Raw genomic sequence first — 14,212 nt, 5'->3', positions numbered from 1 at the left:
CCATCATATAGCAGTTTTACAATCTTTTGTTTGTCTGTCTGTTTTTTTTTTTCTTTTTCCTAGACAAGACTTGACGATGTGGCCCTGGCTTTCCTGCCAGTGAATCAACAGCTCAGACCCTGGGATGCAGGAGCCGGATACTAAAGACTCCATAAGATTTCAGTGCTGAAGAACATACTGCTTTCTCCAGAAAATCTTTCCATGTTACCATCACAGGTTCCTTCCTTGTAAATCAAAGCTCTTAAGTTATTCTTTCTAAGACTAAATAATTTGATTAACAGCTATATTAAGTTAAGCCATATAAAATTAGTAATATTTAATAATTAAATTTAATAATTAGTAATATTTAATTAAATAATTAAATGGACAATTTGTCTTATACACTTTAAAGGTCATTTCTGCTATCTGTATTTCATCATCATCTGCTCCCTCCATGACTAGTCATTAGGCAACTCAGGTTCCCCGTTTACTTACTGTGACATTAAAATATCTGCTGAGCTTGCCTCTAGAGCTTCAGTCTGTCTACCTTTTCACAGCTTGCGAACTAACAAGAAAAATCTCCACGTGTAGGGGATCTGATGGTGGCAAGCCTAGTTGCATACCTTTCCTTATAAGCTGTGAAATCTTATTAGAATGCAATAGACTATAAGTGGTACTTTAAAATATATCTGAAAATCAGCTCTATTCTATCAAAATAGTAATGCATTTTTAAAATTATAACTGAATTATCTTCATTAACAATTTAGGAATGTGATTCATAAATAGCTCTCAGACTAGGTAAGCAAAAAGAGCAAAACCTGACCTTTATTTAATTTCTGTGGAAATAACTGACATACAGAAATGAAATGTACTTAGTGACCATTAATTTTATTTTGATGAATATGAAAAATAATACAGAAAAAGAAAAGAAAACCATTTAAACTGGCATGATGGTGCACGCCTTTAATCCCATCACTTGGGAGGCAGAGTCAGGCAGATTTCTGAGTTTGAGGCCAGCCTGGTCTACAGAGTGAATTCCAGGACAGCCAGGGCTACACAGAGAAACCCTGTCTCAAAAAACCAAAAAAAAAAAAAAAAAAAGAGGCAAAGCTAAGTAAGTTCCAGGTTAGCCAGGGAGACATAGTAAAACCCTGTCTCAAAAACAACAACAAAAGAAGACCTTTAAGCCATGGATAAATACACATGTGTAAAACCAAAGAAAATTAACATTTTTCCTATAACTAAATTATATGCCAAGACACATTTTTCCATCTACAAAAGGAAACAAAATAAAATTTTAAATACTTAACAAAGTATTGTGCATGTAAACTCCCAAGTTTAATACTAAATAAAATCATAATATGATCCTCAAATCTGAAAACATTTGTTTTCAGGATAACTTTAACCATCAATTCACTACTTAAATGGTAATTTGTGGAAACTTTAAGGAAACTGTTCATGAAAATAAACTATTTACAGAAAGCAAAAGCTCACAGCCTAACACAGGCAAAAATATAACTATGAGCATATTACTTCCAATTATGATTTACAGCAATACTGAAGGCATTCTGGGTAGCATTTCACATACCGCTTTATTAGCCTAGTCGATTTCAAATGGACTTGCAGAATATGCACACCAAAGACCAAATGAAAAAAAATTAAAAAAAAAAAAAAAGAAACTTCGTTGCTATCATAAATTAGTGATCACAAGCAGTTTTATTCAATTATATTTGAGGATATGAAATTTAGAAAAACGTCTTGTGATAAGCTACTTGTTTTTATAAACTTAGCACTCAGAAAACAGGGGCAAAAGCTTCATGAATTCAAGCCACCTATAGACTGTATAGTAAGATCCTAACTCACAACACCACGAACACAGCAAAGAAAACAGGCTGCCACTGAGACTTATGCCTATCATACTGGTTATGTATGTCTTCTCTTAATGCAGTAAACAACACGACCAAAAGCAACCTGGGGAAGAAAGGGTTTAATTCTTTTTACAATTTCATGTCCGTTACTGAAGGAAGTCAAGGTAGAAGTGCAAGGTAGAAAAAGGAAGACCCAGCTATACCACTCTTGCGAATATACCCAACAGATGCCCCACCGTGCCACAGGGGCATGTGTTCCACTCTGTTCCCAGTGGCCTTATTTGTGATAGCCAGAAGCTGGAAACAACCTAGATGCCCCATGACAGAAGAATGGATACAGAAAATGTGGTTCATTCACGCAATGGAATACTACTCAGCTATTAAGAACAAAGGACATCCTGAGTTTCTCAGGCAAATAGATGGAACTAGAAAATACAATCCTGAGTGAAGCAACATAGGACATGCATGGTATGTACTCACTAATAAGTGGGTACTAGAAAAAAAAAAGTACGGAATACGGAAGATACAGTCCACAGAACTCAAAAAGGTCAACAAGCTGAAGGGCCCAAGTGAGGACACCTCAGTCCCACTTGGGAGAGAGAAGAAAGCAATCATAAGTGGGGAGGAAGAGAGGGACCTGGAAGGGAGAGTGGACCAGAGGTGGAGTTGGGAAGGGGGTAACCTTATCTGGTATTGGGTGAGGGAAAAGGACTGAGGCCCTGAGGGCCAGCAGAAATAATGTAAACAGGCAACCCCAGGAAATAGGAAGTTGGGGGGACCCTCCAGAATGCACCAGAGACCTGGGAGGTAAGACACTCTCAGGAATCAAAGGAATGGACCTTAGATAAAATGCCTGACAGTAGGGAGAGGGAACTTACAGAGCCCACCTCCAGCAGGAAGACACTACATCAAGTGAGGGATGGGGTTGCCATCACACAGTCACACGTCTGACCCATAAATGTTCCTGTCTGAAAGAATTACAGAGATGGAAATGGAGAGGAGCCTGAGGAAAAGAAGATAGGACAATCTTAAGTAGTAGGCTAACCTGGGCCTCAAGGCTATATAGCCAGCAACTCAAAGCCAGCATTGGCTATATAGCAAGCCTCTTAAATGAAGCAAATAGGAATAATAGTAACAAAAACCTTGGAAACGTGGATGATGAAAGAAAAGGTAATTCTCACAGAGGTTTATAAAATGTAAACTGTTAAGAGCCAATGAGAAGTTTTTGTAGGCCACTGAATCTCTGTAGCAACTCTTCAATTTGGAGGTAAATGAATAAGAATGGCTAATAAATTCAACTTTACTTATGGAAAAACATTACAATTTAATACAATGCTCATATGTCAAGAAAAAGACTATTGTTTCATTTTACAAAAGCATTACAGCATAGAACCAGACTTGTGTATGAGCTATGCACAATGTTAGGTCTGACTTAGCTGGCAACCCATCCTCTACATCACACTCCTGATTACACAGCCATGCCTTTATCAGAAAGTAGGGTCTAGACTCCACGTCACAGGGGTTTACATCTATTTTTGTGATTATTTAGTATCTATCTGCTATTTTCTGTTCGAGAGCCCTAGTTCATTTCTTACTTTGACAACTACACAAAAGTAAACAAATAATAAAAAACCAGACACACTGTCTATTAACATTCGTAATTCCAGAGATGTTGGTTCTGTCAATTTCCCCTCCTAGCAAATCACTAGAGTTAAAAAAAAAAAAAAACCACCAAAAAGCATAGATCATTTTAAAGACTTAATATTTAATATCAATATAAAATATGTCTATTGGCAAGTCAAAGAGCAGATCTCTACAAGTAAATGCAATTGAGACATTAGCAAAGATGTATATATAAGAGGAAACAAAGTTATCATAATATGTAAGAAAAATGTAGAGTCTACATTTCCTGAACAGCATAATATTTAAACATAATGATCAAATAGGTTCTTGTTAACCACAAATTGGAAAAGTGAAAGATTATACATAAAGAATTTTCATAACAAAAAATATTATATAACAGCATGCACAGGAGAAAAGACAGTATCTTCAACAAATAATGATGGGAAAACTGTATGTCCACATGCAGAAGAATAAAATTAGACCCATATCCTTTACTCTGAACACTACTACAAAAAATAAAAATAAAAATAAAACTCAAATGGAAATCTGAAATGCTAAAACACTAGGGGGTAGGGGGGAAGCATAGCCAGTACCCTAAAAAGATAAAGATGTAGGAACAGGCTCTGAATAGGAGTTCACTTGCCAAGGAATTAAGGTCAATCATTGACAAAAGAGACTTCATAAAACTTAACAGTTCTGTATAGCAAAGGAAAGAAACCACTAAGTGGAAAGGAAACCCAGAAAGCAAAGCATCCCTACACATATTATATATATATAATAAAAAGTTAAAAAAAACTTACATGCCTACAAAACACCTCAAAAAGTTTCATCATTGAGAAATAAAATAACTTTGGGATTTTATATCACCTCATTCAGAATAACTAAGAACAAAATAACTGATAACAAATGATGTAAAGGCTGTGGTAAAAGAAAAAAATCTACTGTTGGTTGGAATGCAAACTGGTGCAACCACTTTAAATTCAGCATAGATCTTCAAAAAGCTTAAAACAAATCTACCTTGTGACCTGTCTGTATAGAGTACACACCTTAGCATCTGCCAGAGGACACAGCATCCTACTCCATAGACACTTGCTCAGCCTCGTTCACTGCTGTCCTTTTCACAATAGCCATGAAATGAAAACAACCTAAGTGTCCATCAACACATAAATAATGAAGTGGAGTAAATATATATATTGGAATACTGCTTAGCTATAAAGAAAAGTGCAATCATAAAACTTCAAAGTACATAGAAATTGAAAGATAATATTAAGTAAGGTAACCCAGGCACAGAAAAACAAATGTCCCATGTTCTGTCTCATCTAGGGTTCCTAGTAAATTTCAGATGTGAATCGTCACAGAAACCTGGAAAACAGAAGTGAAAATGAGGGTAGTTACTAGAGTTTTAGATGATAAGAAAGTAGAAATGTAAAAAAAAAACATGAAGGGAATTTCCTATTGGGAAGGGGTAAGGGACATCAAAACACACACACACAGAGAGAGAGAGAGAGAGAGAGAGAGAGAGAGAGAGAGAGAGAGAGAGAGAGAGAGAGAGAGAGAGAGAGTCAGAGAGAGACAGAGAAAGAGAGAATTAAAATAAAAAAGAGGTCATCAATTTGAGAGGAAGTATGGGAGGTCATGGGTAATGTTGGAAGGAGGACAAGGAAGGAGGATATGATGTAATCTATATTCTAATTTGAATTTTCAATAAAAAGAGAAATAATAAGTCTAGGCTGAGTTATCAATAGTTAGAAGCATTAAAAATTTAAAAAGTATTCTGTGCCTCCTGATGATGACAGAACACAAGAGTACCTACTGTAGTTCCATGACTAAGGGACTATACCTAAACCCCATCAACTTATCCATCTTGATTTAAAAGTAAATATGTAACCAACGGTTCAACTGCAACATTAGTATAAAATTAACATAATGATAATTTCTAGGAATTAGACAGGTCAAACAACCCAGGTTCTTCAGTAGATCATTTGTTAAAACAAACAAACAAACAAACATAAAAACAAAAACACTAGAGTTATTTGTAGAAATAATTCTAATGATTAAAAAAGATTTGAAAGGTAAACCCTAAAGTCTAGAATATACACTTGGATATTGACACCACAAACAGAAATAAAGTACTGCTCTGAAAGTAAAAAAGAAAAAAAAAAAAGTGGCTCTGAGAAGGAAGAAGGCTGTAACTCTCATAGACCATAGAGGGATTTGATGAGGCAGACAAACCTTTATTCAGAACTCAAGTAACATTCATATCAATGTACAATAATCCAAGATATATGTTTTCTTTGGATTAGTTTTCAACATCTGTGTTTTATTTTGTAATGAAAACTTTAAAATTAGTTTACAGATTTAAAAATAGAATTGCATCATGGTTAGTTAAAATGGAAAAATAAAAGATTGATACTTTATTAAAAGAAAAATATATAAGAAATGATAGGCTAGCCCTTTCTCCAGATGCTCATAAAAATCCTCTAGTAAGCCAGGAACATGAAGTGTTTAGTGGCGTCAGTGAGATGCTTCATGTGCTTGCAGTGCAACCTCTGCCACTGAGAAAAAAGTAAAACCAAAAATTACAGTACTGAGTCAAATAAATATTAGTTACCTAAGGGGAATTAAGTACAGTAGGTTTTACTTTGAAAATTTCAATGAAATACATTCTAGTAAGCTGGTCAAGCAAAAACAGGAAATCCAAAGTACTGATAGAAATGCTCAAGGATATAGTACAAAACATGAAGGTAAGGTGTCTGACCACAGAGATGAGGATAAAGAGATATGACAGATAACATAACATCAACAAAGCAAAAACAGGAGATGGATAGAATTTTATGAAAAAGAAGATATTTCTATAATTAATTTCGCGAACCTTAAAGAATGGGAACATACTATTAGTTTTAGGGAGTACTGGATATATACTCAAAGATTCCTACCACTACAATGTCTATTTCACCAAAAATGTACCATCATCATAGTATGGTTAAGTTTTGATAAGGATTCAAAAAACTGGTCATTTGTAAAGTGTTTCAACTGTTTCATAATATATATTAACAAATGAAATGCCACAGTTTATTTTGTTTCAATGGTTTTACAATATATATTTTACAAAGAAGCATGTCACAATTCATTTTATGTTGACCTGATCCTAAAACCAAAGTAAAGCAGACCAAAACAGAAAGGAAGGATGGTCTCACAATATGCTGTGGCCAAGAAAACAACTTCTTGCAGATTCTACCGTTAAGCTGAAGGAATGGACAGTGTAACAGAACCACAAACACATAACTTACTGAATTTCATCCTAATGAATATGTAAATATATAAAGCCCCTAAAACTGTGAAGGCAAAATTATTTAATAAGAGAAGTAAAATTCTACTGAATCTTAAAGGCTGAGTAAGCTCCCCAGTACTTCACTGAATTCATTCACCAGGAACAGAAAAACAGAATCAGAAAGGCATAAAGGTGCTTACAAGAAGTTATTTGTGATCTTTAACCAGTACTAGTGGATTCCATAACATAACTGTGAGGATCTTACCACACCTTACCTCTGTTTTTTAGAACTCATCTTAGACAAATGGTTATTGTTTTTACCATATATACAATGTATCAATGTATGGATAAATGATAGCATCCAGATATCAAACCTTAAGTATACTACATATCATTTCAATTTTGGAGCTGCCAAACATTACACAGAAATATTATGCCAGTAAGTAAGGGCAACAAAAAGAAGGAAAAGTTAAATTGAGTCCAAAAATCCAATTTAAATGTATAATTGAGGTTCCTTGGTCAGTTATAGGGAAAACTAATTTTAAGATATTAAAGTTCATTTAATAGCTTTAATCTATCCCTATCTACAATGTTCGGAATATCTGTTACTTGGATGCTATTGGTGGTTATCAGTACTGTGCTACCCCATGAGGAATGTTAAAGAAAGCATGTGTGCCTGGGGACCAGGATATAATATGATATATTAATTTTATAAATTTCTGCCAAAAAACATCAATTGAAGAAAACTAGCAGCTTACAAAGATGTTACCTTTTCTGAGTAGTCATTATTTCACCAAAATTCTAGAAATTCTTTCAGCTGATTAGGCTCAATAAATGTATCACCAGAGATCAAGTCCATAGGAGTAATAAGGCTGATTAACTAAATATCATATTCTCATAAATATTTTTATGAATGATTCCTATGGGAAGATTCTATTAAATACCAAAGGGGATAGGAATAAATAGTAGACTTTTAGTTGAAAAGCCAACCCCACCCATGGTTAGCAGTAGAAATATTTAAAAGTGCTCATGCAGCATAAGCGACAAGCCAGCATTTGAGAAACTCCGGTGCCAGGAAAAGAACATTTCTATCTCCATTGCTGCTTTTGCTAAGAAGAGATAACTTTTCAAAGCAGAGTAATTTATACTTGTCTTTTAATTTTTTAATTAATTTTTAAATGTCTTTTCTTTTTTTGAACTTATATTACTTCTCCCTTCTCTTTCCTGTGTCCAATCCCTCCCATATGCTCTTCCTTGCTTTCTTTCAAAGTAATGGCCTCTTACTTGTGTGTGTGTGTGTGTGTGTGTGTGTGTGTGTGTTTCTGTTCTCAGCATTTCTTAGTTCCCTGTGGGCTTTGTGTATGGTTGAGGCCTCATGGTCTTTTACCAGTCTAATTTAGCATATCTAATGCTGTCTGTGTTCAGTTCATGTTTAGACGGGCATACTGGAAAGACTTCTGAAACTACCCGGAGACACAGCTTCACAGTAAACTTCCGGATCTTCTGGCTCTTACAGAGTTTCTGCCCTCTCTTCTGGAATGTTTCCTGAGGCTTAGGTGCAGGAGTTTTACTGTAGATGTGTCCATTATGACTAGGTGCCACAGCAGATGCTGGCGAGGACGTAGAGAAAGAGAAGCACTCCTCCATTGTTGGGGGGATTGCAAGTTGGTACAACCACTCTGGAAACCACTCTGGCGGTTCGTCAGAAAATTGGATATAGTATTACCTGAGGAACCAGCTATACCACTCCTGGGCATGTACCCAAAAGATGTTCCAACATATAACAAGGACACATGCTCCACAATGTTCATAGCAGCCTTATTTATAATAGGGAAAAGCTAGAAAAAACCCCAGATGTCCCTCAACAGAGGAATGGATAACGAAAATGTGTTACATTTACACAATGGAGTACTACTCAACCATTAAAAACAATGACTTCATGAAATTCTTAAGAGAATGAATGGATCTGGAGGATATCATCCTGAGTGAGCTAACCTAATCACAAAAGAACACACATGATATGCACTCACTGAAAAGTGGATACTAGCCCAAAAGCTCAGAATACCTAAAATATAATTCATAGACAACATGACTCTCAAAAAGAAGGAAAAGAAGTGTGGATACTTGGGTCCTTCTTAAAAGGGGGAACAAAATACTCACAGGAGACAAAGTATACAGTAGAGACTGAAAGAAAGGCCATCCAGATACTACCCAACCTGAGGATCCATCCCATATACAGACACCAAACCCAGACACTATTGTGGATGCCAAGAAGTGCTTGCTGAAAACAGCCTGATACAACTGTCTCCTGAGAGGCTCTGCCAGAGCCTGGCAAGTATAGAGGCAGATGCTCACAGTCCAATCATTGGACTGAGCATGGGGTCCCCAGGGGAGGAGTTAGAAAAAGGATTGAAAGAGCTGAAGGGGTTTGCAACCCTATAGGAAGAACAACACCTAACCAGACACCCCAGTGCTCCCAGGGACTAAACCACCAACCAAAGAGTACACATAGAGGGACCCATGGCTTCAGCCGCATATGTAGCAGAGGATGGCCTTGTTACACATCAGTGTGAGGAGAGGTCCTTGGTCCTGTGAAGGCTCAATGGCCCAGTCTAGATGAATGGCAGGGCAGGGAGGCAGGAGTGGAAGGGTGGGTTGGGAAACACCCTCATAGTAGCAGAGAGAGAGGAGTGGGATAGGGAATTTCCAGAGAGGAAACCTGGAAAGGGGATAACATTTGTAGTGTAAATAAAGAAAAAAAATTATATATATATAAAGGACTGGGTGCCACAACTTCATTTTGATTGGTTGATTGGTATTCTGCAATGATTTCTGCCTGTAACAAAGAGAAGTTTAGGTGATGAGGGGTGGGAACTACACTTACTTTTGAGGATAAGGACAAATACTTAGAATGTAGTTAAGATTTATGCTAGTTTATTATAGTAGCTGTTGTAGGTTCTCCTTCAAGACTTCACTAGACTTTGCTAGCCCAAGACTGTTTTCTGTACAAGGCGTAAGATTTTTCTCTTGATGAGTGTCACCAGCTAGACACTATCACAGCTGGACACTGTGTGTCACTACTGCACAGCTAAGGTTATCATGCCACGCTGATCATTCTTAAGGAGCCTGCTATTCATGAAAATGGTGCACATTATATTTAATTATCTCTGTTAAATAAAATATAAATTTATAGTTTTTCAAAGGACAGAAACATTAGAAATTCAAACAAAGACTTTATTTTCTAAGTAAATAACTTTTAGATATAGGTCCTTCTATGGGGCCATATCTTGTGTTGAACCTGTTAGCAAACAACAAGTAAAGTCTCAAGGTCATGACCCTCCTGTGTTTGTCTTCCCAGTGGTTTTTAGTTTAGAATTATTTTGAACTACTAAAACTATCGTACAAAATCTTTCAAAACTTATGCTATAGCACAATATTTGGACCATGCTTTAGGCACAAAAAAATCCAGAGGAAAAAGTACATGAGACCATAAAAAGGAACCATTTCTCATCGGTGATGAGATGGGGGAAGGGAAACACTAGCTTTTCTCAACAAATCTAATAGTTCTAAAGATATCTTAACATACAAAGATCATAATTAAGTAATATGTAAAGCAAGCTCACATACTTCAGCTACTCAGTATCATGACTATTGTATACATATGCAAATACCATATTATATACACAGTAAACTATAAAAATATGGACTTGCGTATAATTTAAAATACAATCCTATTCTAAAGAATTATGATACTAAAAGATCAACATATATTTCTTTTAAAATGACATATAAATTATTCTTCAAAGATGCATGTAGTAAATGCCTGCTTCCAAGTGTGCTGCCCTAGGGAGCTGATAAGTTAAGGCCTTTAAGAGATGGGGCTGACAAGAAGACAAGAAGTTGTTGGGGCTTGAGGGGACTAATGAGAAGCCAACAGCTTTCCACTTTCTTGCCTTTTTCATGACTTGGCAATGAAATGAATGTTTTCCTCTGCCAGGCATTGCCACCATGCTGTCCTGAGTCATCCATAAACCTAAAACCAACTGGGCCAAACAATTCTTCAAAAGAAACCCGTGAAATAATGAACAAACAAACAAAAAATGTCCTCTTTGTAAGTTTGCTTCAGATCCTTGCCATGATGAAAAGCTGACAAGCATAATCAGAGACAAATTAAAAATATCAAAACAGAGAATCAACAACAACGTGTAAAACGCCTCACTTCTTAGGTGAGTGAGGGCCACACTGATCGGCTATGTATCAGAAAGCCTTGTGCTAAATTTAAAATTAGTTTAAAAAAAAAACTATTTCCTTTTGCTACCTAAAAACTGACCATGGCTGCCTTCCAAGTAATAAAATAATAGCCTGCCAAATAAAGAACATCAAGGTTACTTTTAATATAATATATTGAGAATTATACTAAATTTCATATAAAGAACATAATGGGAAATTTTCAAATAATTCTTTCCGTCCTCTTTCTTCCCACATTTTCTATTCCCCTATCTTTCTTTAGACACATGGATATGTGAGACTGGTTTACATTTGGCAATGAACATGGTAACACAAACTACAACAAACATGCTAGACTGTTTTAAGCAATTTACTTCTTAAAAATGGAAATCTTATTGATCTCCTTCCCCTAGACTCAAAGTAATGTAAAGACATTTTATTAACATAGAATCTCACCTTGTCATATTCAATAGTCCATACAAGACTTTACCAAAATGAAAAAGAGCATAATTATTCTTTTACATTTCCTATCCCAGACTATAAATACACAAGCCTGTGCACAAGCATGTGCGCGTGCGTACAGACACACACAGACACAGACACACACACACACACACACACACACACTACTCCTCGTGTATATATTCTGGCATTGAATGCTTAATCCCCACCATTATCCTAGGAAGCTGTATTGAATTTACTACCAATTATACTATTTGACAATATATGTACCTTCAAAAGAAGCCTAAATAATCCATTTTACACTAAACATACACATCTCTCATTTTGGACTTCTTTTATGGTTAGTTCTACAAGGAGCCGACAAATAATTACCAGAACTAGTGAAATGTTTCATAGTCCTTAGTTTGGAGAATAACCTGATTAAAGTAGACCATTCACTAATAAAGTGCAACTTAATAAATCATGTGGAATCTTATTTTGTTCAAACCCTTACTAACTCATAGCACCATCTGTTACCATCAAAACTATATGACAAGATATGATATATAATTAATAGGTAAACAACAATCTAATTAAAATGGACAAATACTCCATGTTCCTGCCATTTGGGAGCTCTAATTACAGACTAAATTTTAAGCTTGAATTAAATATTTAAGCTGGAAAATTAACTTTCCTTCTCGAGCCTTGAATACATTAATACAGATATGTGAAGCGACTTCCTGATGGGAACTTAAACATGTAATTTAGTTTCATCAAAGCACTTACTAATTGTTAAGCAGCAGTACCTTACCATATGTACACAATAGCTATTTAGAGCTGAAAAGGTGGCTGCAAAGCACCCCTCTGCAGCCCTTTCCTGACATAAATGTAGACTGTATATATAGCATGATACTTAATAGTACACACTGAAAATAAATTACTTTGAGTCTGCAGCCTTCACTACTTTCTGATAACAATTAGAATTAGACAATTAGAAATTGTCAATAAATAAACAAAATAGTCCCTATAATAATGAAAAAGTATAAACATAAAAAACAAATGATCAAAAACCTGACACTTAGGCATAAAATAATTCTATTTTATGATTTACCTCCTAAAATGAGGTAAACCCTGACCCACTGACTGAAAACAACAAGGGACTGTAAAGACTTTCTTTCCTGCCTAACTCCTCCCCTCTTGGAACGCACTAGAAACAAATCAAGAAGACACAATGAACCTTCCACATTTTCCATTTCTTTTTTGAATGCAGAAGGATTTAGATAAAATGACACCAGCAGGCAACTAAAGATAAAAACTAACTCTCTAAGAATGTAAGAAATACTTGTGGATTTTCACTGTACATTTTGCTAATAGAATGAGGGGAAGGGAAAAGAAGAAATTGGGAGAGAGAGAGATTTCTAAATAAATATGCACTATTCTTTTTTAAAAACAATGAATTCATGAAATTCTTAGGAAAATTGATGCATCTGGAGGATATCATCCTGAGTGAGGTAACCCAATCAGAAAAGAACACACATGGTAAGCACTCACTGATAAAGCAGATATTAGCCCAGAAACATAGAATACCCAAGATACAATTTGCAAAACAAATGAACCTCAAGAACAAGGAAGATCAAAGTGTCCATACTTCATTCCTTCTTAGAATGGGGAACAAAATACCCATGGAAGGAATTACAGAGACAAAGTGTGGAGCTGAGACGAAAGGATGGACCATTCAGAGACTGCCCCACCTAGGGATCCATCCCATATACAACCACCAAACCCAGACACTATTACATATGCCAGAAAGATTTTGCTGACAGGACTCTGACATAGCTTTCTCTTGTGAGTCTATGCCAATGCCTGGCATATACCGAAGTGGATGCTCACAGTCAGCTATTGGATGGAACACAGGGCCCCTAATGAAGGAGCTAGAAAAAGTACCCAAGGAGCTAAAGGAGTCTGCAACCCTATAGGAGGAACAACGATATGAACTAACCAGTATCCCCAGAGCTGTGTCTCTAGTTGCTATGTTGCAGAGGATGGCCTAGTTGGCCATCATTGGGAGGAGAGGCCCTTGGTCTTGTGAAGATCATATGCCCCAGTATAGGGAAATGCCAGGGCCAGGAAGCAGGAGTGGATGGGTTGGGGAGCAGGGCAGGGGGAAGGTATAGGGCACTTTGGGGATAGCATTTGAAATGTAAATGAAGAAATATCTAATTTAAAAAAGGAAAAAATAGGAACATAAATCCTTTTTAACTACAACATACTAAAAAGCAGCTCAACTATTCATTGTAAGGTGGATTACTTACAGAATAGCATTGCCAAACTATGTGGAAATGACTTTATTGTAGGCGTGTTGCCTAAATACATGTCTATGTACTTCATGTGCTATGTGTCCCTGGCACCTTCAAAGGACAGATAAAAGTGTTGATGCCCTGAAACAGACAGCTGTGAGCCACCATGTGGGTGCTAGGAATTGAATCTGGATCTTCTGAAAGAGCAGCCAATGCTCTTAACTGAAACACCTTCTCTCTAGTCCTGTAGAATGGTCTTTAAAATCATTAGAGTTGCATAACCACTAAAGAAAAAATGCCTATTTTTATAATTACACAGGAAATATAGAATACTACCGTGCTTTACAATCAAGATCATTAGCAAATAACTATCACATAATTTTTACAAAATTAAATTTAAATTTCTGTATTCAAGAATAAAAAAAGGACTAAGAAGATGGCTCAGCAGGCAGAAGCTTGATATGTAAACCTGAGAACCCTATTTGATCCCAGGATCCAAGGTAAGA

At 36.1% G+C, this 14,212-nt stretch overlaps 1 protein-coding gene across 1 annotated transcript in view; it reads right to left on the bottom strand.

Moving 5' to 3' along the window:
* Positions 1–14,212, bottom strand: part of Tbc1d5 (TBC1 domain family member 5) — a 462,126-nt gene that overhangs the window by 334,609 nt on the left and 113,305 nt on the right. The window lies entirely within an intron of this gene.

The sequence above is a fragment of the Mus caroli genome, unplaced genomic scaffold, assembly GCF_978045245.1.
Source record: "Mus caroli unplaced genomic scaffold, Mus_caroli_1 scaffold_18, whole genome shotgun sequence".
In the NCBI taxonomy this organism is placed as follows: Eukaryota; Metazoa; Chordata; class Mammalia; order Rodentia; family Muridae; genus Mus; species Mus caroli.
This window is presented reverse-complemented; position numbering and strand designations above follow the sequence as displayed.